Raw genomic sequence first — 23,768 nt, 5'->3', positions numbered from 1 at the left:
GCGCGTCCGGAGCCTGTGCTCCGCAACCGGGGGGGCCACAACAGTGAGAGGCCTGCGTACTGCAAAAAATAAAATAAAAATTTAAAAAAATAAAGAAAAAATGTAAAACGAATAAACCAAAAATCCAGCTATGTTATGCCCTGCCAACTTCATAGTGCAGTTGCAACAATCAGATGAGAGGAAAAATGTGACAGTGGTTGAAAAACTGCACAGTGTTATAAAAATGTACATTTTTTATCACCATTTCATGGGCTTTCTTTTATAATTAGAAATTGCTCGTCCTCTTCTGGGAACACAAATCAGCAAACAGTCCCCGAATGAAAAAATGAGTGGTGTGATTTTATTAATGAGTGCCTTCTTGATAAATCTGGTGGTGAAGAGGACCTTCATTCACAATAGAGCATCTTGTCAGTCTCTCACTACAAATAAAAATCCAGTGAGATCCATCAGGACACTGACAGAAGCTGTTAGTAGGGACTCCTGCCTATAGACAGCTCAGCCAGATTGATTAGTTTATAGAAGTCCAGCTTCTACACTGCTTCTTTATTAGTTATTCCAGAAGGTTTTCCAAAAAATTTATATGTAGCCTCATTTATATATTGTTTTATAGGTGGTTTATCTTAGCATAAATCTCAGACATAAGGGAATGTCACTTTCAAATAAGATATATAACAAAAATTAAACAAATATGATATTATAATCAAGAGTATTCTTCCCTTTCATCCACGTTAAATGTTTTTTATTATATATTTGGTTTTCTACCCAAGATAGATGATTTCAAGTGTTGATATAACCAATGATTTAGCTACTTACTAGAGTTAATTAAATACTATTTTATTGCTAATTACAATACAGGTAATAAATAATCTTAGATTACAAAAATAAGGAAAAATTATTATGTAATACCATTTTGAAGTATCTTTATTTCAGTTCTTGAAAGATAATAAAACATATTCATTGCAGACATTTTTATCACTTTTTGATAAAATATCAGTTACCAGATAGGGTGCAAGTTATGAAATTATATATCAATTTCAAATTTTAACTGTTCGCTCTTGCCATAACTCACTTCTTATAGCAGAGTTACCAGCCCACTTTTCTGAGCCAGTGCATTTATTTCCCAGCTGTTGTGAGAGTTGACTTCTAATGGCTCAAAGATTCCCTCTTCTTGTAAAATTGCCCTTGGCAAAATAGAAGATGCCTCACTGAGAGGTCTTGCCCATCCAGGGGAAGCCCACAGCCAAGGACTGACACAAATTCCTACTCCTTTTGCCTCGAGTTGGGATCAACTTTGTGTTGCAATGTATGCAATTTAGACCTGAGACCAGGTCCTTGCATGGGTCTCCACTGTGTCATCCCTCTTTCTTTATGTAAATCTTTTCTCCTAAGAGAAAATCCTTGATAAATCATGTGTTCTCAAATCCTTGTCTTAGTCTCTGTTTCCAGGAACTGAATCTAAGAGAGTTAGTACAGGAATGGCCCTAAGAAGCAGATTCTAAGGATTCTGGAGTTCAGTCATGCATCAGCTAGCAAACAATAAGAATCCCGTCTCTCCATACTGGGATATTGATATTTCTTAACATCCTATAGAAGGCAATTACTAAGATTTTTACACACAGTGAACTGGAGGAGTGGAAGGAAATGGACTGGCTTATCTCTAACATTAGAGAGGTATAGGGCAAATAAGAATTATAAAGACTATTTAATCAGGTGCCTATTACTGAGAACTATTGATGCTTTTAAGAGAGAAAATTACCAGTTTAAGCAATTAAATACTAATTAAAAGAAAAGCATGAAAGCCAGAGTTGCCTCTGTGGAAGCATGTGATCTGTTTATTACCCTCTGCTGGAGAACAATCATCTCCTAATGTTCCATTGAGCCTGTGCCTCCTCTAAACCATCCAATGCCTCTGGAACTTAATTATAAACAATATTTTTAAGAGAAGTTTCTTTCTTGTTCAGGCAATGACAATAGCTCTCTAAGCAAAGGCTTAGCTAATATTATGAGCTTGCAGAATTATTCATGGTTTTGAGGCTAGTTAATACTCAGTTTCATCCCTCTGCATGCTATGCCCCAGGGCCAAGTACCTGGAAGGATACATAGCAAACAGTATAAAAAGTGTGATATGGAAACCTATAGTAGATGCTATGGACAGGCTAATAATAAGGTTTATTTTGAAGTAGATATTCTTTAATTGATTTTCAATATAATATTGAATATATTCAATATCATCTAATAAGAATGGAAAGACCTCCTTATTATCTATAAATAAAATTTACATTGAGAAATAAATTCAATAATTAACTCCTAATTGATTCATAGGAAATGTCTTTAAAAAATTAGTAAAACATTTCGCACTTTTCTGTAATACCATATTATTCCCTTTTTTTGTGTCTGTAGATGTGTATGTATTTATCGCAACTGAAGCATTTTCAGTTTTCCTTTTTGCTAGTTAAATAAAGAATTACTTCTAATAACTGTATTTCAATCCATTCCCTTGATGTTTCAGAAACCTTTATATATGGTCACTTTAGGCAGTTACCTGTCCTACCCAATCAGCAGGCTCTGGATTAAATGGCTTAGAAAAGAAGTAAAAGGAAATGGAAAATCCTAGAGGCAATATTTCCTTACTCCACAATTGGTCATGTGTCCAGCCCAATTATTTTTTTATAAATGTTCCCCATTGTTGAATTTTTATTAGGAAAATATGAACTATTTAAAAAATATATGTTACCCAGAAGTTTATTAGTGATATAATAAACAAAATGACTTACTTACATGTGCAAAAAAAAAAAAAAGGAACTTGCTTAAGCAATTGTAAGGTGATTTCCCCTACCCTATTTTTAGTGTATTGTAAAATCTTTCAGTTCATCCGTTGTTATATTAGAGTCGTTCATCCTTTCCTCACTACAGTTTCACTCTTCATCAGTTAGTGACTGAATATAATTTCCTCAAAACAATACTTAATTATAATACTTTGGTTTACAAAATCTATACAAGAATAAGTGGGGGAATGTTTTAAGTAAAATTCTGACATTGAAATACAGCACACATAAAAAGTACACAAATAGGGGCTTCCCTGGTGGTGCAGTGGTTGAGAGTCCGCCTGCCGATGCTAGGGCACATGGGTTCATGCCCCGTTCTGGGAAGATCCCACAAGCCGCGGACCGGCTAGGCCCGTGAGCCATGGCCGCTGGGCCTGCGTGTCCGGAAACTGTGCTCCGCAACGGGAGAGGCCACAACAGTGAAAGGCCCGTGTACCGCGCAAAAAAAAAAAAAAAGTACACAAATAACAACGGTACATATACAGGAATGAGGACAAAATTAATATACCCAGTTAACTCCCAAACATGAGAGAAAATAGATCATTACTTATTATCTCAGAAGCTTCTCAGTTACCCCCATCTAATTACCTCCCTCCTTCCTCTTCAAAGTTTAATCATATTTTCTGCCTTCTACAATCATATATTTGTTTTATCTGCTTTTGAATCTTATATAGATAAAATTACTTGTGTCTGGGTACCTTCACTCAAAAAATTTGGGGGCTTCCCTGGTGGCGCAGTGGTTGAGAGTCCGCCTGCCGATGCAGGGGACACGGGCTCGTGCCCCAGTCCGGAAAGATCCCACATGCCGCGGAGCGGCTGGGCCCGTGAGCCACGGCCGCTGAGCCTGCGCGTCCGAAGCCTGTGCTCCGCAATGGGAGAGGCCACAACAGTGAAAGGCCCGCGTACCGAAAAAAAAAAAAAAAATTTTGGAAAGTTTATCCATGGTTTTGTATGTAATAGTTCATTCATGTTTATTTCTGTATCATATCCCATTGATTATATAACAATTTATTTATCCAGTTTTCTGTAGATGAACATTTGTATGGTTTCATTTTTGGCTATTACAAAAGGGTGCCACTATGAACATTTTCCACATGATTTTAGTGGACATTTGTATGCATTACTCTCATGTATATACACCACAGTACTAAGTGAATTTAGAAAAAATGCAGTATACAAAGTTAAGATACATAAATTTATTGTAGTTCTCTGTACTAGCAACAAAAAATATGAATATTTTAAAAATCCATGTACAATAGCATCAAAGGCCAAATAATTAGGAATAAAATTTTTTAAAAATGTGTAAGATGTGCACTAAACTATAAAATATTACTAAAGGCAATTAAAGAAGATCTAAAAAATGGAGAGATATACATGTTCATAAGTTGGAAATTTCAATATTGTTAAGCTGTCAATTCTCTGCAAATTTTTCTATATTTAGAGCAATTTAAAAACAATCTCAGCAGGACTTATTTTTTTGAAAATTTCAAATTTTAATCTGAAATGTATATGAAATACAAAGAACATAGAAAATAAATATCATTCTTGAAAAAACAAATTTGGACGTCTTGTATTACATGTATTCAAGAAATAATACAAAGCTACCATAATCAAGACAGTATGTCACTGACATTAAGGATCAACAGGTAAAGAACCCAGAACTGAACACAGACTTATATAATTATTTGATTTTTGACAAAGGTGTGTAATTATCCAATGGAAAAAAGGGAAGTTTTTTCAAAAAATGGGCCAGAACAATTGAATATTCTTTTGAAAAAACCATTAACCTTGACATCTTTCTCACACCCTATATCAAATTAATTTAAGATGAGCCATATGTGTGCATAAAAGCTAAAACCATCAACTTAAAAAACTAAACATGAGAGTATCTTTTTGACTAAAGAAATGAAAAATGTTTTCAGACAGATCACAGAAAGCAGTAACCATTAAAGAAAAATTGATAAACTGGGTATCATCAAATTTAAAACCTCTGCTCATCAAATTTAAAACCTCTGCTCATCTAGAATGTACTGCCAGTCTTGCAACCCAATGAAAAAAACAACTCAAAAAAAATGAGCAAAATTTTGAGCAGACACTTCAAAATAAAACATAAAAACAATGGTCAAAAACAGGTTAATAAAAACTGCTTAACATCAACTCAGCAGTGGAATTCAAACTAGAACTATAATGAGCTGTTACTAAAAGATTTACCCCTTCATAAACAGTTAAAATTTGAAGTTTGATTTTATCAAACAGGCAAGCTGTGGAGTGATAAAAAATCCATTTTTTGGTGGTAATATAAACTGGTGCAACTAGCTAGATGAAATTTAAGCAGTTTCTTTGAAAACTAAATAAATATTTACCCCAATCACCCAGCAATTCCAATTCTAGATTTACCAAATAGAAATAAAAAGATATGTCCATAGGTGACTAATACAAAATTGCTCATAACACTTTTACTTACAACTGCCAATGACTGGAAACAAACCAAATGTCTAACAACAGTAGAATGAAAAACAGCTATTGTATATTTATACAATGGACAAATACTACACAATAAAAAGGAATAAAATACTAATACATGCAATAACATGGATAAATCTCAAAAAGTCACTATGATAAGTAAAAGAATCCTTATAGACAAGAATTCATTATAAATAATTCCATTTACTTGTTAGAACACATTAAAAAAATCTATGATGGAAAAATCAAAATGGTGATGACCTCTTGGAGGATAGGGCTGGAAATTAAATGGGAAAGGGTATGAATGAGCTCTCTAAGTTGATTGTAATATTCAATATCAAGATGGGGATTAAATACAGCATTCATCAAAGCTCAGTGAACATATATTTGAGATTTGTGCATTTCATTGTATACAGAAATCTGCATACATTTAAAAAACGTGTAAACAAATATAGAATTCTAATTAATGGTATGCATGCTGAAGTATGTTGCAGGAAGTGTATGGATGTCTGAAATTTATTTTAAAATCTATAAAAATAATTTATATCAACGGATGGATACCAAGGTGAATATATGGACACATGTGAGATAAAAAATATGAATGGTAGAATCTAGATGGTAAGGATGTGAATGTTAACTATAAAATTCTCTACTTTTTTGTATATTTAAAAATTTTAATAATAAAACGTTGAGAAAAACTGACCAGGACTTTTGCTGCCAGCCATATTAGAAAAATTGCTACCAGACTTTCTCTCTTGAGTAGCAACTAGAAAACAGAGAAAAATATATGAAATAAAATTTTTCTGACAGTGGACAACAGACAACTGTGACCCCAGAGAAAAGGGAAACAAATGATAGAAACATAACTTTGCTTGCTTTCTGGCTGGAGTCATTTCCAGAATGAAGACAAGGGTGGTGGATACTAAGCAGTGTACACTGCACTGAGTTAAAGAGATGGAAATTCAGCTTGCAATAGCAGAGACAACTGGAACTTATTGTATAGAATAACAGAGAGAAGGGAATAATATAGAAAAACAAGTTCAGAATATTGGCTATGGTCCTCTTGATTTCACCATTGAATCTAAAGTGCAAAGGCACAGGGTGAAAGTACACAAGACTAGTCAAAGAACCACTAGGAACTGTAAGGTGAAGTTATTTTAGAGCTTACACCTGTAAAACATTTGCAGTCCCACCGACTAAAGTAAAGAAACTCCACTGACAACTCAGAACATTAGCTAGAAAAGTTCAAACATGATAAAATTCAAACATGATAGAAACCATGGAATAAAGTCTACTCTAAACCTGCTCTACAAAATCTGGATTACAAGTCCCTAACGAATCAACCAGATATGAAAGTAAATTATATACCTTCCAAAATGAACTACAATACTCTTTAAAGTGGGATAAAAAAATTCAGACCCAAGAAAATCTAACATTTACAATGTCATGATGCAATAAAAAAAATATTAGATGTGTACAGAAATGGAAAACATGGCCCATAACCAGGAAAAAAAATCAACAGTGAAAAGAAACTCAACAATGGCAGAGATAATAGAATTAGGAGCTGAGGACTTTCAAAAAGCTACTATACATAAAAATTTTAAGGAAAAAAGAACTTAATATGGGGAGAAATAAGATATATAAAGGAATCATATAGAAGTTTTATATTTAAAAATATAACATATCAAATAAAAAATTGCTGGGTATTTAAGAGCAGGTTACATATTACAGAAAAAAAGATCAGTAACCATGAAGACATAGTAATAGCACATGGAAGCACAGAAAGAAAAAGACTGAAGGGGGGAAAAACAGTCTTATTGGCCTGTGGGGCAATATTAAGCCTCCTAATACACATGTAATTGGAGTAATAAAAGGAGAAAAATGTGGACAGAAAATTTTTTTTAAGTTCTCACAAATCTTCCATATTTGAGGAAACTTTTAGACCTACACATCCAAGACGTCAACAAAATCCAAGAAGGACAAACAAACAAACAAAAAAACTGCACTAAATAAAGCATATTAAATTCCAACTGCTGAGCACCAGTGATAAAGAAAAATCTGAAAAGAAGCCAGAGTAGAGAGACATATTACATACAGAGAACAAACAATTAGAAAAACCCCAGAATCTTTATCAGAATTAGAGAGACATGGAAATTGGACAACACCATTAAAGTACCAAAGGACAAATATTAAAGTGAAATTAAAATGCTATATCCATCAAGGGAGAGGAGTGGGCAAGATGGCAGAGTAGGAAGAATCCGAGCTCACCTCATCCCACAGGTACACCAAAATTACAACTATTTACAGAGCATTTGTTGATGAGAAAGACCAGAAGACTAATGGAAAAGATCTTCTACACTAAAAGATATAAGGAAGGAACCACAACAAGATGGGTAGGAGGGCTGGAGACATGTTATAGTCAAGACCCGTACCCCAGGGTGAGCGACCCACAAATTGGAGGATAGTTATAATAATAGAGCTCCTTTCTAAGAAGCAAGGGGTCTGAACCCCACATCAGGCTCCCCATGCTGGGAATACTACACCAGGAAGATGAGCCCCCAGATAGTTTGGCTTTGAAGGCCAGAAGGGCTTACTTTCAGGAGAGCCAGAGGGCTGTAGGAAATAGAGACTCTGCTCCTAAAGGGTGCACACAAAATCTCACACTCTCTGACACCCAGGGCAGAAGCAGTAATTTGAAAGGAGCCTGGGTCAGACACACTTGCTGATCATGGAGAGCTTCCCAGAGAGTCAGAAGGCAACTGGAATTCACCCTGGAGACATAGACACTGGTCCCAGTCAGTTTTGGGAGATTGTTCTACTACAAAAAAATGTTGCTGGCAAGCGCTATTTTGGAATTTTCCCTCTAGCTTATGAGCACTGATACCTGGCCTCACCCATCAGCTTCTTGGCACCAGTACTGGGACACCTCAGGCCAAGCACCTAGGTGGGATGAGACAATCTCACTCACCAGCAAGCCAGCTGCCTTTAGACCCCTTGAGCACACACCACCCCAGAACCTGTACCTGTCCACCAAAGAGCCAGGGCCCAGCCCCACATAGCAGGGCACTGGCATTAACACCAAGACCCCCAGAGCCCTGCAGCCAGAAACGCTGGGACCCATCTCTGCTCACCAGGGGCCAGCACTAGTCCTAGGACCAACCTCACACATCAGTGAGCAGGCACCATCCCCAGGACAACCTGGGTCCCAGTCCCACCCACCAGCAGGACAACATATCAACTCTGGGACACCCAGGGACCTGGAGTCAGAGAACCTGGGACCTGGCTCTACTTACCAGTGAGCCAGCACTAGCACCAGAACCCCCTAGGCTTCAGCCCTGCTCACCTGTGAACTGACACCAGCTCCATGATCCCTGTGCCCCTCAGCCAGAGATCCCAGACCTTGCTCCCCTCATCAGTGGGCCTTTACTAGCTCCAGGACCTGGTCCCACATACTGGCAGGGGTACACTAACCCTAGGACTACTGAAGCCCCACAACCTGCCATGTCAGGAAGACCCAGACCACCCTTCAGCAGGCCTGCACCAGCCTCAGGACTCCCTGAGCCTTGGTTCCACCCACTAGCAGGCCAATGCCAGCTCTGGGACACCTAGGGACCCTCAGCCAGTCACCTCAGCATCTGACCCCACCCACCAGCATGCAGACACCAGCTTCAGAACACCAAAGATGCCACAGCCAGCCATGTCATGAACCAGCCCCACCCACCAGCAGGCTGACACTAGATATGGGACACTTGTCCCTGCAACCAATAGACACACAAAAATCTTTAACCAAATTCAACATTTATTTATGATAAAAACTCAACAAAGTGGGTATAGAGGGAATATAACTCAACATAATTAAGGCCATTTATGACAAACCCATATCTAACATCATACTCAACAATGACAAATTGAAAGCTTTTCATCTGAATTCAAGCACAAAACAAAGATGCTCACACTCACCACTTGTATTTAACACAGTATTGAAAGTCCTTGACACAACACTCAGACAAGAAAAAGAAATAAAAGGTATCCAAATTGGAAAGGAAGAAGTAAAACTGTCACTGTTCGCAGATGACATGATACTATACATAGAAAATTCTAAAGACACCACCAAAAACTACTAGGAATCACCAATGAATTCAGTAAAGTTACAGGATAAAAAATTTATATACAGAAGTCTGTTGCATTTCCATACACTAACAGTAAATTATCAGAAAGCAAATTAAGAAAATAATCGCATTTACAATTGTACCAAAAAGAATAAAATACCTAAGAATAAGTCTAACTGAGGAGGAAAGAGACTTTTAAATGGAAAGCTATATGATACTGATGAAAGAAATTGAAGATGACACAAACAGACAAAAAGATATACCATGTTCAAGGACTGGGATAATCAGTATTGTTAAAATTACCATACTACTCAAAGCAATCTACTAATTCAACATAATCCCTATCAAAATTACCAATGGCGGACTTCCCTGATGGCACAGTGGTTAAGAACCCACCTGCCAATGCAGGGGACATGGGTTCGAGCCCTGGTCTGGGAAGACCCCATGTGTCACAGAGCAACTAAGCCCATGCACCACAACTACTGAGCCTGTGCTCTAGAGCCCATGAGCCACAACTACTGAGCCCACGTGCTACAACTACTGAAGCCCGTGCACCTAGAGCTGTGCTCTGCAACAAGAGAAGACACTGTAATGAGAAGCCCATGCACTGCAACAAAGGGTAGCCCCTGCTCACTGAAACTAGAGAAAGTCCATGCACAGCAATGAAGACCCAATGCAGCCATAAATAAATAAATTTATTTTAAAAAATACCAATGGCATTTTTCACAGAACTAGAATAATTCTAAAATTTGTATGGAAACACACAAAACTCCAAAGAGCAAAACTATCTTGAGAAAGAAGAACAACGCTGGAGGTATCATGCTCCCTGATTTCAAAATACATTACAAACCTACAGCTATCAAAACAGTATGGTACTGGCACAAAAACAAACATTCAGATGAATGGAACAGAATACAGAGCCCAGAAATGAACCCACACTTTCATGGCCAATTAATCTACAACAAAGGAGGCAAAATATACAATAGGGAAAAGAAAGCCTCTTCTATAAATAATGTTGGGAAAACTGTACAATTACATGCAAAAGAATCAAACTGGACTACTCTCTCACCCCATGCACAAAAATAAATTCAAAATGAAGTAAAAACTTAAATTTAAGACCTGAAACCAGAAAACTTCTAGAAGAAAACCTAGGCAGTAAACTCTTTGAGTTGAATCTTAGTAATATTTTTTTTGGATATGTCTCCTCAGGCAACTGAAACAAAAGCAAAAATAAACAAGTGGGACTACATCAAACTAAAAAGCTCTTGCACAAGAAAGGAAAGTGTCAACAAAACAAAAAGCTCACCTACTGATTTGGAGAAGATATTTGCATCTTCTGATACATCTGATAGGAGTTTAATATTAAACATATACAAAGAATGCATACAACTCAACATCACAAAAACAAACCAATCCATTCAAAAATGAGCAGAGAACCTTAATGGACATTTTCCCAAAGAAAACATATAGATGGCCAACAGGCACATGAAAAGATGTTCTACATCACTAATCATCAGGGAAATGCAAATCAAAACCACCATGAGATGTCACCTCACACCTGTTAGAAGGCTATTAGCAAAAAGACAACAAATAACAAGTGTTTTTGAGGATGTGGAGGAAAGGGAACTCTAGTGCACTATTGGTGGTAATGTAAATTGGTGCAGCCACTATGGGAAACAGTATGGAGATTCTTCAAATAGTTGAAAGTGGAACTACCATATGATCCAGTAATTCATCTCCTGGGTATTTTATCCCAAGAAAATAAAAACACTAATTAGAAAAGATATATGCACGCTGATGTTCATTGCAGCATTATTTACCATAGCCAAGATATGGAAGCAACTTAAGTGCCCATCAGTGGATGAATGGATAAAGTAGATGTGGTATATATAAATACAATGGAATATACTCAGCCATAAAAAAGAAGAAAATCTTGTCATTTGTGACTACATGGATGGACCTAGAGGTTATTATGCTAAGTGAGATAAGTCAGAAAGACAAATACCATATGATTACATTTATATGTGGAAACTAAAAATCAAAACAAATGAACAAATCCAACAAAACAGAAACAGAGTTATAGAGAGAGCAAACAAGTGGTTGCTCGAGGGGAGAGGTTGGAGGGAGGAAAGAAAAATGTAAGGGAGATTAAGAGATACAAACTTCCAGTTGCAAAATAATTGAGACATGGGTATGAAATAGGCAGCGTGGAGAATATAATTAATAATTATGTATGGTGACATATAGTAACTAGACTTATCAAGGTGCTCATTTTGAAATGTATAGAAATATTGAACCACTATGTTGTAAAATAGGAACTAACAGTGTTGTAGGTCAATTATACCTCAGAAACAAAAAAACAAACTCATAGGTAAAGAGGTCAGATTTGTGATGATGAGAGGTGGAGGGTGGGGGTGCAGGAGCAGTTGGATGCAGGCAGTCGAAGGGTACAAATTTGCAGTTATAAGATACATAAGTACTAACTTGTAATGTACAACATAATAAATATAGTGAACACTGCTCTATGTTATATATGAGAGTTGTTAAGAGAGTAAATCCTAAGAGTTCTCATCACAAGGAAATTTTTTCCTATTTCTTTAATTTTGTATCTCTATGAGATGATGGATATTCATTAAACTTATTGTGATATATTTATGATGTATGTAAATCAAATAATTATGATGTACACCTTACACTTAAAATGCTATATCCAACAAAAATACCTTTCAAATTTGAAAGGGAAATAAAGATGGTTTCAGAAAAACAAATAATTAAACAATTTATCAAAGGTAGATGTTGGATTACAAGAATTTAAAGGAAGTTTTCAGACTATAAGAAAATGATAGATTAATCCTTTGTCAGTTACTTCATTTGCAAATATTTTCTCCCATTCTGAGGGTTGTTTTTTTGTGTTGCTTATGGTTTCCTTTGCTGTGCAAAAGCTTTTAAGTTTCATTAGATCCCATTTGTTTATTTTTGTTTTTATTTCCATTTCTCCAGGAGGTGGGTCAAAAAGGATCCTGCTGTGATTTATGTCAAAGAGTGTTCGTCCTATGTTTTCCTCTAAGAGTTTTATAGTGTCCGGTCTTTAATTTAGGTGTTTAATCCATTTTGAGTTTATTTTTATGTGTGGAGTGAGGAACTGTTCTAATTTCATTCTTTTACATGTAGCTGTCCAGTTTTCCCAGCACCACTTATTGAAGAGACTGTCTTTTCTCCATTGTATGTTCTTGCCTCCTTTGTCATAAATTAGGTGCATGGGTTTATCTCTGGGCTTTCTATCCTATTCCATTGATCTATATTTCTGTTTTTGTGCCAGTACCATATTGTCTTGATTACTGTAGCTTTGTAATATAGTCTGAAGTCAGGGAGCCTGATTCCTCCATCTCCGTTTTTCTTTCTCAAGACTGCCTTGGCTATTCGGGGTCTTTTGTGTTTCATACAAATTGTGAAATTTTTGGTTCTAGTTCTGTGAAAATTGCCAGTGGTAGTTTGAAAGGGAGTGCACTGAATCTGTAGATTGCTTTGTGTATCTAAAAAAAATTTGTGAATCTAAAAAAAAAAAAAAAAAAAGTAGTTGTGATGAACCTAAGGGCAGGACAGGAATAAAGATGCAGGCGTAGAGAATGGACTTGAGGATATGGGTGGGGGAAGCGTAAGCTCCGACGAAGTGACATAGATAACACTACCAAATGTAAAATAGATAGCTAGCGGGAAGCAACTTCACAGCACAGGGAGATCAGCCCGGTGCTTGTGACCACCTAGAGGGCTGGGATAGGGAGGGTGGAGGGAGATGCAAGAGGGAGGGGATATGGGGATATATGTATACGTATAGCTGATTCACTTTGTTATACTGCAGAAACTAACACAACATTGTAAAGCAATTATACTCTAATAAAGATGTTAAATAAAAAAAAGAAAATGATAGGAATTTGGTTTCACAACTGACATGTAGACAACTTGGAAGTTGTCACATCCATCCTTACAAGAAGAAAAAGATGAAACTGAAAATCAACGTTACTCTGACTCATCAAAGAATGAGACTTGAAAGTGTAAATCACTACTCTTAAGTCTGACGAGACAGGTGAATACAGAGTATTACATGAGTCTGCATGAAACAGAAGCATCTAGAGCCATAAAGTGAAAGGAGGGAGCAGTTGAATGAAAATTTTGATGAATTACTGGAGGCTGAGTGTGGACTAGCATGAGAGTGAGAGAAAGTCCTGGGGACCACAGTTTTAGGGAATCTCTCAAGTTTCATGGGTTTTACTTCCAAGTATCCCACCAAGCTATCACAGTAAAGATCTGAGAAAGAACTACTTGAGGCAATGGCAGGGAGAGGTAAAGCAAATTCAGACATGAAGGAGCCAGCTACATTAGGAGATTCAAGATTTTCTCGACTGTGGGTACATGCATATTTATTACACTTCATAACTTAAATATGTGCTACACATACTTTTATGTGGGAACATTTGTTGAATGTATGCAATGTAAATTCTGTCTTCAAGAATTCCTTACCTTCCGTTTGGGGAAACAGACTCTCAATAAAATATTTTACATGGAACAGAGAGAGGTTTCCCCACAGCTGTTATGAAGAATAACAATCTTTAAAATATAAACACACTAACATAGTTGTGTTGTTGTAAATCATCTCATAATTTTAGTTATAGTTTTGGGAAGGAAGGTTGCCTATGAATTGTTGTATCATTTTTGTTGACCTAAAACAAACAGATTGCCCGATAGTTCTCCAGCAAAAATGGGTTTATTTGAGATCAGCAGAGAATTACAGTTCAGAGTCTGCAACCATGACAAGCCACATGCAAGTATCCAAACAGCAAAGTGGGTAGAATGCTTTTACAGAGAGGAAAAAGAAGTTGGGAGGGCTATAATAAACAATTCCATAGCTTTTCTTTGGCTGAGTTCTTTCCCAGAGAGGAGTCATTCTCCCTGTTGGGCTCTGCAATCTTTGCAGGGTGTGAGAGCTCCCCCTTCTGGCCTCCCAACTCTATTTAGTTGAGGTTTCTCTTTTTTTTTTTTTTACAATTTTCTACTTTATTTGAAGGTTTTGCAGTAACTGATTTTTACCTAAGTTATCCAATCACATTTCTTAATTATACAACAGAAATCTTATTTGAGTTGAGTAAATCTCCATAATGCTCTCCATATCTACCAAGTTCATTTCAGCTGTGTCCATGCTCCTATTTTTGGCATCTAAATATCCTCTTATTTTTTCTCTGCCAATAAAAATATATCATTTCTTAAGATTTATTTCAATCCCCACTTCCATGATGCAGCATCTTCCATCTGCAGACAAACTAATTTTTCTTCCTCTGAATTTCTATGGAATTTACACGTTACCATACTCTGAAATTTGTTTGGTCGCACCTTTTTTCTTAGATAACTCCTTTATGGATAATTAATTACAAACCTAAATCAAAACTTCCCCTAGGATTTACAAATCTTTTTTATCGTATATACCTCATAGTGGACAGCGCAGATGAGTATATGAAAAAGAGGAAGAAAATATGTTTCTGAAAACATGTTTCTGAAAATCTGTACAGTAGATCATGTTATTGTCCTCAGTTATTCACTCTTATTTCTTTGTTAACAGATAATACTCTCCAGCCCCCATTAACTTCAGTCATTGCTTTTGCACAATCATTTTGCTTTAGCCAATGGAATATGAGTAAATGGGATGTTTGCTACATCCAAGCAGACATTTTAAAGGAACTGCAAATTTTCGCCTGCCCTTTTGTTCCTGTGCCCTGTGCTATGAGGAAGGAGGACACAACCCAGAAAACTCTGTCCTTTGAGGTAGCAAACTGTGAATACATATTGTGCAGACCTAATGTGAAACTGCATCTCAAACCAAAGTCATAGCAGACAAAAGTGGCAGAAAGAAATAACTAGGTCACCAGAAATTTTAGTTTGTTTACTTTGTATCATGTCCTAACAATATCTAATAGACTCAAATCCAGCATTTTGTATATGACAGTACTTGAAGAAAACACATAACATTTAAACCACAATTTCTTCATCTATGTATGGGATAAACCATGCTCCACACTAACACAGACACTAAGAAATTGTCATGAAGAGCATCAAATACGATTTTTTTAAATATAGTGAATCTCTTGGTTTAGTTTCTGAAATAATAACTTAGTTTTGAAATACATAAAATACTTAGGGCATAACATGCAATGAAATAAATGTTTAATATGTTTAAAAATAAAACAAATTATAGAACACTATATAACACATTTATTATTTAGACGGTATTGAGAACCCAATAATATTTTGTAAATCTGACTTAAATTTCTGTTTGAGAGACCAAGGAAACTTGAGATGATAAATTCAAACCCAATTCTCAATTATGTACCTTATTCATTTTTACCATTGACCCTGACTCTTCTATAGTAAAAACTTGAAATAGCCATATTAAATTGAGAGGCAATCTTGGCCATTGTTAACGATACATCTTTGATCACCTCCCCCTGATAGTCTGCTTGGAGTTTCCTATAGAAGAATGCCCCAAATAATATAAATAACTATTAGGAGAATTAGAAATTTAATCATGTGTTTTTCAATACAGTCAGCATTTTCATATATACTTTAACAGCACTTGGCTAATAGAACGCTGCGATAAAGAAAATTATAAGATTTACTCAATTCTATGATACCTAGAGAAAAAACTAGTATTATAGTAATAAATGAGAAATCTATATTCAAAGACCAAATCCATTTCTTTTTTTTTTTTTAACATCTTTATTGGGGTATAATTGCTTTACAATGGTGTGTTAGTTTCCGCTTTATAACAAAGTGAATCATTTATACATATACATATGTTCCCATATCTCTTCCCTCTTGCGTCTCCCTCCCTCCCACCCTCCCTATCCCACCCCTCCAGGCGGTCACAAAGCACCGAGCCGATATCCCTGTGCCATAAGGCTGCTTCCCACTAGCTATCTACCTTACATTTGTTAGTGTGTGTATGTCCATGACTCTCTCTCGCCCTGTCACAGCTCACCCTTCCCCCTCCCCATATCCTCAAGTCCGTTCTCCAGTAGGTCTGTGCCTTTATTCCTGTCTTACCCCTAGGTTCTTCATGACATTTTTTTTTTCTTCTTAAATTCCATATATATGTGTTAGCATACGGTAGTTGTCTTTTTCTTTCTGACTTACTTCACTCTGTATGACAGACTCTAGGTCTATCCACCTCATTACAAATAGCTCAATTTCGTTTCTTTTTATGGCTGAGAAATATTCCATTGTATATATGTGACACATCTTCTTTATCCATTCATCCGATGATGGGCACTTAGGTTGCTTCCATCTCCGGGCTATTGTAAATAGAGCTGCAATGAACATTTTGGTACATGACTCTTTTTGAATTTTGGTTTTCTCAGGGTATATAGGCCCACTAGTGGGATTGCTGGGTCATATGGTGGTTCTATTTGTAGTTTTTTAAGGAACCTCCATACTGTTCTCCATAGTGGCTGAACCAATTCACATTCCCACCAGCAGTGCAAGAGTGTTCCCTTTTCTCCACACCCTCTCCAGCATTTATTGTTTCTAGATTTTTTGATGATGGCCATTCTGACTGGTGTGAGATGATATCTCATTGTAGTTTTGATTTGCATTTCTCTAATGATTAATGATGTTGAGCATTCTTTCATGTGTTTATTGGCAGTCTCTATATCTTCTTTGGAGAAATGTCTATTTAGGTCTTCTGCCCATTTTTGGATTGGGTTGTTTGTTTTTTTGTTATTGAGCTGCATGAGCTGCTTGTAAATTTTGCAGATTAATCCTTTGTCAGTTGCTTCATTTGCAACTATGTTTTCCCATTCTGAGGGTTGTCTTTTGGTCTTGTTTATGGTTTCCTTTGCTGTGCAAAAGCTTTGAAGTTTCATTAGGTCCCATTTGTTTATTTTTGTTTTTATTTCCGTATCTCTAGGAAGTGGGTCAGACAGGATCTTGCTGTGATTTATGTCACAGAGTGTTCTGCCTGTTTTCGTCTAAGAGTTTGATAGTTTCTGGCCTTACATTTAGGTCTTTAATCCATTTTGAGCTTATTTTTGTGTATGGTGTTAGGGAGTGATCTAATCTCATACTTTTACATGTATCTGTCCAGTTTTCCCAGCACCACTTATTGAAGAGGCTGTCCTTTCTCCACTGTACATTCCTGCCACCTTTATCAAAGATAAGGTGTCCATATGTGCGTGGGTTTATCTCTGGGCTTTCTATCCTGTTCCATTGATCTATCTTTCTGTTTTTGTGCCAGTACCATACTGTCTTGATTACTGTAGCTTTGTAGTATAGTCTGAAGTCAGGGAGCCTGATTCCTCCAGCTCCTTTTTTCGTTCTCAAGATTGCTTTGGTTATTCGGGGTCTTTTGTGTTTCCATACAAATTGCGAAATTTTTTGATCTAGTTCTGTGAAAAATGCCAGTGGTAGTTTGATAGGGATTGCATTGAATCTATAGATTGCTTTGGGTAGTAGAGTCATTTTCACAATGTTGATTCTTCCCATCCAAGAACATGGTATATCTCTCCATCTATTTGTATCATCTTTAATTTCTTCCATCAGTGTCTTATAATTTTCTGCATACAGGTCTTTTGTCTCCTTAGCTAGGTTTATTCCTAGATATTTTATTCTTTTTGTTGCAATGTAAATGGGAGTGTTTTCTTGATTTCAGTTTCAGATTTTTCATCATTAGTATATAGGAATGCCAGAGATTTCTGTGCGTTAATTTTGTATCCTGCTACTTTACCAAATTCATTGATTAGCTCTAGTAGTTTTCTGGTAGCATCTTTAGGATTCTCTATGTATAGTATCATGTCATCTGCAAACAGTGACAGCTTTACTACTTCTTTTCCGATTTGGATTCTTATTTCCTTTTGTTCTCTGATTGCTGTGGCTAAAACTTCCAAAACTATGTTGAATAAGAGTGGTGAGAGTGGGCAACCTTGTCTTGTTCCTGATCTTAGTGGAAATGCTTTCAGTTTTTCACCATTGAGGATGATGCTGGCTGTGGGCTTGTCATATATGGCCTTTATTATGTTGAGGAAAGTTCCCTCTATGCCTACTTTCTGCAGGGTTTTTATCATAAATGGGTGTTGAATTTTGTCAAAAGCTTTCTCTGCATCTATTGAGATGATCATATGGTTTTTCTCCTTCAATTTGTTAATATGGTTTATCACATTGATAGATTTGCGTATGCCAATTTTTTAAAGGTATGGTGATGAGCACAGTGATGTAATTTATTATTAACTTCCAGAACAGCCTCCTTTTTTCAATATTTAGATTTGTTAATTACTCATTAAACATGATTTGCAGTTTGTTAGCTGAGATTACACCAATGTCTTTGGTGCTATTTATTCAAGAAATGACCTATTGCACATTTTTGTAAATAAGCAGTTGATCCTTGTGATTTTTTTTTATCTTAAGCAGCTTAAAAATCTAAGGCTAAGAAGAAAGCATTATTAAAGGAATTTTTCCTAGGAAAATAAAGATATCACAAATTTTTAACAAAAGAGAGGCTGTACCACATTTATTTTTAAATTATGAGGTTGGAAGTGTAACAATTTATAAATAATATAATTATATCAATTTACAAATTTATGTAACATTTAAAAATTTCCCAGGAAATAGCTGATGCAGCTATCCCTATTTGTTCTTGTCAGCAAGGAATACATAACCTGCTGAGTATATAATAAGTAAAGATGTTACACTATACTGTAGAAAGACAGATAAATATTCCCTCTATTGCTATAGATACAATTTAATTGTCCTCCTAAATCAGTTCTTAATTTGAATCTCTTAGAACTTCTTAAAGTTTTAGTGATCTTAATCATTCAGTAAGACTGCTATATAACCTTTTAGTTCACTTTACCTGCATCATTTAATTCACTTGACATGACAACCAAATGAAATAAGATTTAATGTTCTTATATACTTCATATATATGAAGTATGCCAAAGATTCTTTGCTTGCCCAAACTTTAGTCAGGCTCGTGAATCTTCTCCTAGGCACAACTGTTCATTTTCTTTTAAAATATAGTTTTAGCAAGAACCCTGCTAATTCAGTTTAACCAGAACTCCTCACCCTCCCTATCTGATCACCCTCCATATCTGATCATGTTCCTCATCTTCCACCATTCCCCAGGGTAATGTCTACTCACCCTGGTCTGTCCTAGGCAAGAATCCTGTTAGTTTAGCCAGAACCCCTTCTACCTCTGAGGTTTCCTCTTAATAATTTTGTATCCACTGACCTCCACCCCCAACCTTGTTCCTTGGCTATAAGTTCCCACTTGTTCATGCTGTATTAGGAGTTGAGCCCAATCTCTCTCCCTCACTGTAAAATCCCATTGCAGTTGTCCCTACACTATTGCAAAAGTCCTGAATAAAATCTGCCTTCCGATCTTTAACAGGTGTCATTGGAAAGTATTTTTCTTTAACAAGTATATGACATATATATAATAGGTGATGTAATATCTATTATAAATTAGCCCATGTTAAGAATTAAAAGTATCATCTTGCTCATTCTGAATGTGAATAGATTAAATATGTCATCAATTCAATGACAATTATCAATTAAGCACTTTCATAATGAGGCACTGTACTAAGCCTATATTACTGAGGATCTATCAAATAATGAAGCTAATAAAAAGCTCTTTGAAGAAATATTCCAATAGTATGGGTTTTTTTTTGACCACTGGTAGTTCTTTATAAAAATATAAACTAGGGCTTCCCTGGTGGCGCAGTGGTTGAGAGTCAGCCTGCCGATGCAGGGGACACGGGTTCGTGCCCCAGTCCGAGAAGATCCCACATGCCGCGGAGTGGCTGGGCCCGTGAGCCATGACTGCTGGGCCTGCGCGTCCGGAGCCTGTGCTTCGCAACGGGAGAGGCCACAACAGTGAGAGGCCCGCGGACCGCAAAAAAAACCCTAAAGTCCCATACTATACCGAGTTGTCTTTATTTTGGTTTTAGAATCAGAATACAGGTGATTGAAAGGTGCACTAAAGTTTCAGAAACATTATGATTAATTCTAAAACTCAGAGATGCCAATTCAGAAAATTAAAGAAAGACTCTAGATATCTACGTTTTTAACAACACTGTGGTGATTCTAATACGGGTTATCAATGTAATATACTTTGTCCATGAGACTAACTTAGCACAACAAAGATTTCTGTAAACTCTGAGAAGTACTTAGTATTTTCCTGCTTTCACTTTTCCTATCTTCTTTGCCCTTGCTATTACTATATCTTAATAAGGCCACTGAATTCTAAGAATGTGGAATTGAAAACCTGGAACAAATTTTAAAATTTTAGAGTCTTATTTTATTAGCAGAAGGTTATAAGTAATACAGAATTATGACCATAAACTTTGGTACAACACTTCAGTCATATTCTAGATAGTGAGCTGGGGGCACAGAAACTTTATTCCTTTTTTCAGTGCATTCTGGCTAAGGACTGTGACTTAGATATTCACCATAAAATCAACATCTATGGTGAATCTGCTGCCATAAAACTTCCATGGAATGTTAGCGATGATGATCATCCTACTTCAATCTCTTATTTTAAAGTTAAAAAATATTAAATGTAGAGATTTTTAATCACTCAAAGAACTCTAATCTTATATAATAATTTTAACCTACAATTTACACAGGAAAATATTTTCAATTTGGAAATAACTTTTGACTTCCCCAAATCAATTAGATTTTCTCAGTTATCATAAGGATTCTAAATACATTTACTGGAAATGCTACTAATTACTCTACCAGTTAGCTTTAGTTTCATAATAAACCACTCTAAAAGTTAGTGGCTTTAAACATCAAATGTTTATTTATTAGCTAATCATTCTGCGGGTTAGCAATTTGTCCTGGGCTCAGTAGATCATTGTACTGTTGGTCTGTCCAGGCTCAGAAGTTCTCACCTTGCCTCACTCTTGTACCTGCAGTCAGTTTCTAGTTTAGTGGAGAACAGGTTGATTGCCCCTGAGGGCACATCTGTTCTCTGTGCGGCCTCCTGTCTCTCAGCAGGCTAACTTGGGCTTGCTCATTCACACTTGCTCACAGGATTCTCAAGGACAGAAAGAGAGCAGACCTCAAAGCATTGTTCTTTTCAAGGCTCTGCTTACATCATGTTTGTCAATGTCTCACTGCCCAAAACAAGTTTCATGGTCAAATTCAAGGAGTGAGAAAATAGATTCACTTCTTGATGAGGGGTTCAAGAGTACAAGGGTGAAAATGCAGGTTTTGTGGCCATTTTCATAAGCTACTGTAACTAGATTAACTCAGTTACTTATATTGCTGTTTACATGTTCAAGTATATAATTGAAAGTCTTTCTAGCAACTTGAATTCAGTAATGTGGATAAACTATAATCTTCACAGATGCTCCCTGGATTGATTTTTCCCCTTCTGATAGTCTTAGTCATTTTATTGGAATATTTAGTTCCTTAACATTTAATTTAATTACTTCTATATTTATATTTATATCTACCAACCATTTGCTCTTTGGCCAACGAGCTTTATGTTATCTTTCTCTTTTTTTTTAAACGTAATTTTAGTTTGATCGGATATTTTTATAATTCATTTTTTTCCTTTATTCATTTAGAAATTTTATCAAATTTTGTCTTAGCAAAAAACAAGGTTTTAAATTTTGATAATATTTTAGTGAAAGAATTTATTTTATTTTGTACTAGTTTAAGGGAACCAGGAAGGAACAATTATAGGAATGTGTTATAGGAACTATACCTATGGCTAAAGGGCAAGAGAGGAAATGGAGTTAGTACAGCCTCGAGCCACTGAATAAGGGCTCTTCAACATGCAGCCTTAGTGGGATATAATAGCAGCCAGAAAGATTGGATCAGGGGAATATATCCAATTTTTATTCTCCTAACTTTAGATTTCATACCAGTGCTTTCTATTAGCCAAAGCTAATAAAGAGATCAAAGGGCAAGAATGTTCATGTAATGTCAGCCTCCTGGGATAGAGAACAAGACAAAGAAATATAGAGAACTGATCTATCTAGAATATGACAAGCAGAATAAACAGCACAGAACTCATAAACACATTTACCATTGTTTTACTGGTTAAACATAAGTCTTGGTTTATTTGGTCTAATGCTAACCACAACTGTACTTCTTCCCAGACAAAGCGAGAACCTTCGGACACTTTAACTCTGTTCCCCCTTTCTAATTTCCATATACTCTTCCCATGCATTTTAATTCTGTGTATTTACACTTTATAACTCTTCATTATAATTACTGTTTTGAGAGAGGCAATATTTATTTCTTCACCAATATTTGTGTGTGATTGCTCTATTTTTTTTATTGAATATATTTGACATGTAACATTGTGTAAGTTTAAAGTGTATAACGTGTTACTTTGATACATTTATATATTGTAATATGTTTGCTTTTGTGGTGATATTTATCACATTACATAATCATAGTACAATACATTGTCTATATCCATTTTACTGTGCATTACATCTCTACAGCTTATTTGCTATTCATTACAAATTTGTAACCTTAAACACTATCACTCTTATCACCCCCCCATGTCCTGGTAACCACTATTCACCAATATATTTACCCTTATTTCTTCCTGTATCTTCCAGCTTCTATACCTTTACTGTTTAAAGGGCAATATTTGGTGTTTCCTTTATTTCAGATCTATTATGGCAAATTATCTCAAGTTTCATGTATCTGTAAATGCCTTTTTTCCTATTCATTCTAAAGGCTTTTTTTCTAGCTTTAAAATCCTAGGTTGACAGTTTTTTTATTTTGACACTTTATAATTTGTCTTCTAGCTTTTATCACTGTTGTTAAGAAAATAGACAAATTCTTTTGTTGTTTTGTTTTTCTCTAGTAGCTTAAGATTTTCTTTTTGTTTTTACTTTTCTGTGAGTTTTACTGTTTTGTTACCATATAGATTCATTTTCTTTTATCCTATTTTATAATCATGTTTTCTTTAATATATGGCTTATTGTCTTCATCAGTTTTGAAAATGTTCAGTAATTTCCTCTTCAAAATTATTTCTAGTACATTTTCCCCCTTCTCTTTCTGAGACTCCATAAACATACCCAGTCATAGTCACAGGTTCTGAGCACACTCAAGGGAAAAGGGATCATACAAAGTATGTACACCAGGATGGGAATCTTGAAGGATATCTCACAATTCTGATGACCATAGAGGGCAATATTCCTGATAGGTCTGGGAACATCACTGCCTTCCATCCTGTGGTTTAAATAAGCAACTATTATGTTAAATACTGTCTTAACATCAGTACTCAGGAAGAATGTATTCTTTCTGAAGAAAAAATATATATGCTAATGGTAAAATTCCATTTTTAAGAGAACTGCTGCTA

Source organism: Phocoena phocoena, chromosome 4, assembly GCF_963924675.1.
Source record: "Phocoena phocoena chromosome 4, mPhoPho1.1, whole genome shotgun sequence".
Taxonomy (NCBI): domain Eukaryota; kingdom Metazoa; phylum Chordata; class Mammalia; order Artiodactyla; family Phocoenidae; genus Phocoena; species Phocoena phocoena.
Note: the sequence above shows the minus strand (reverse complement) of the source record.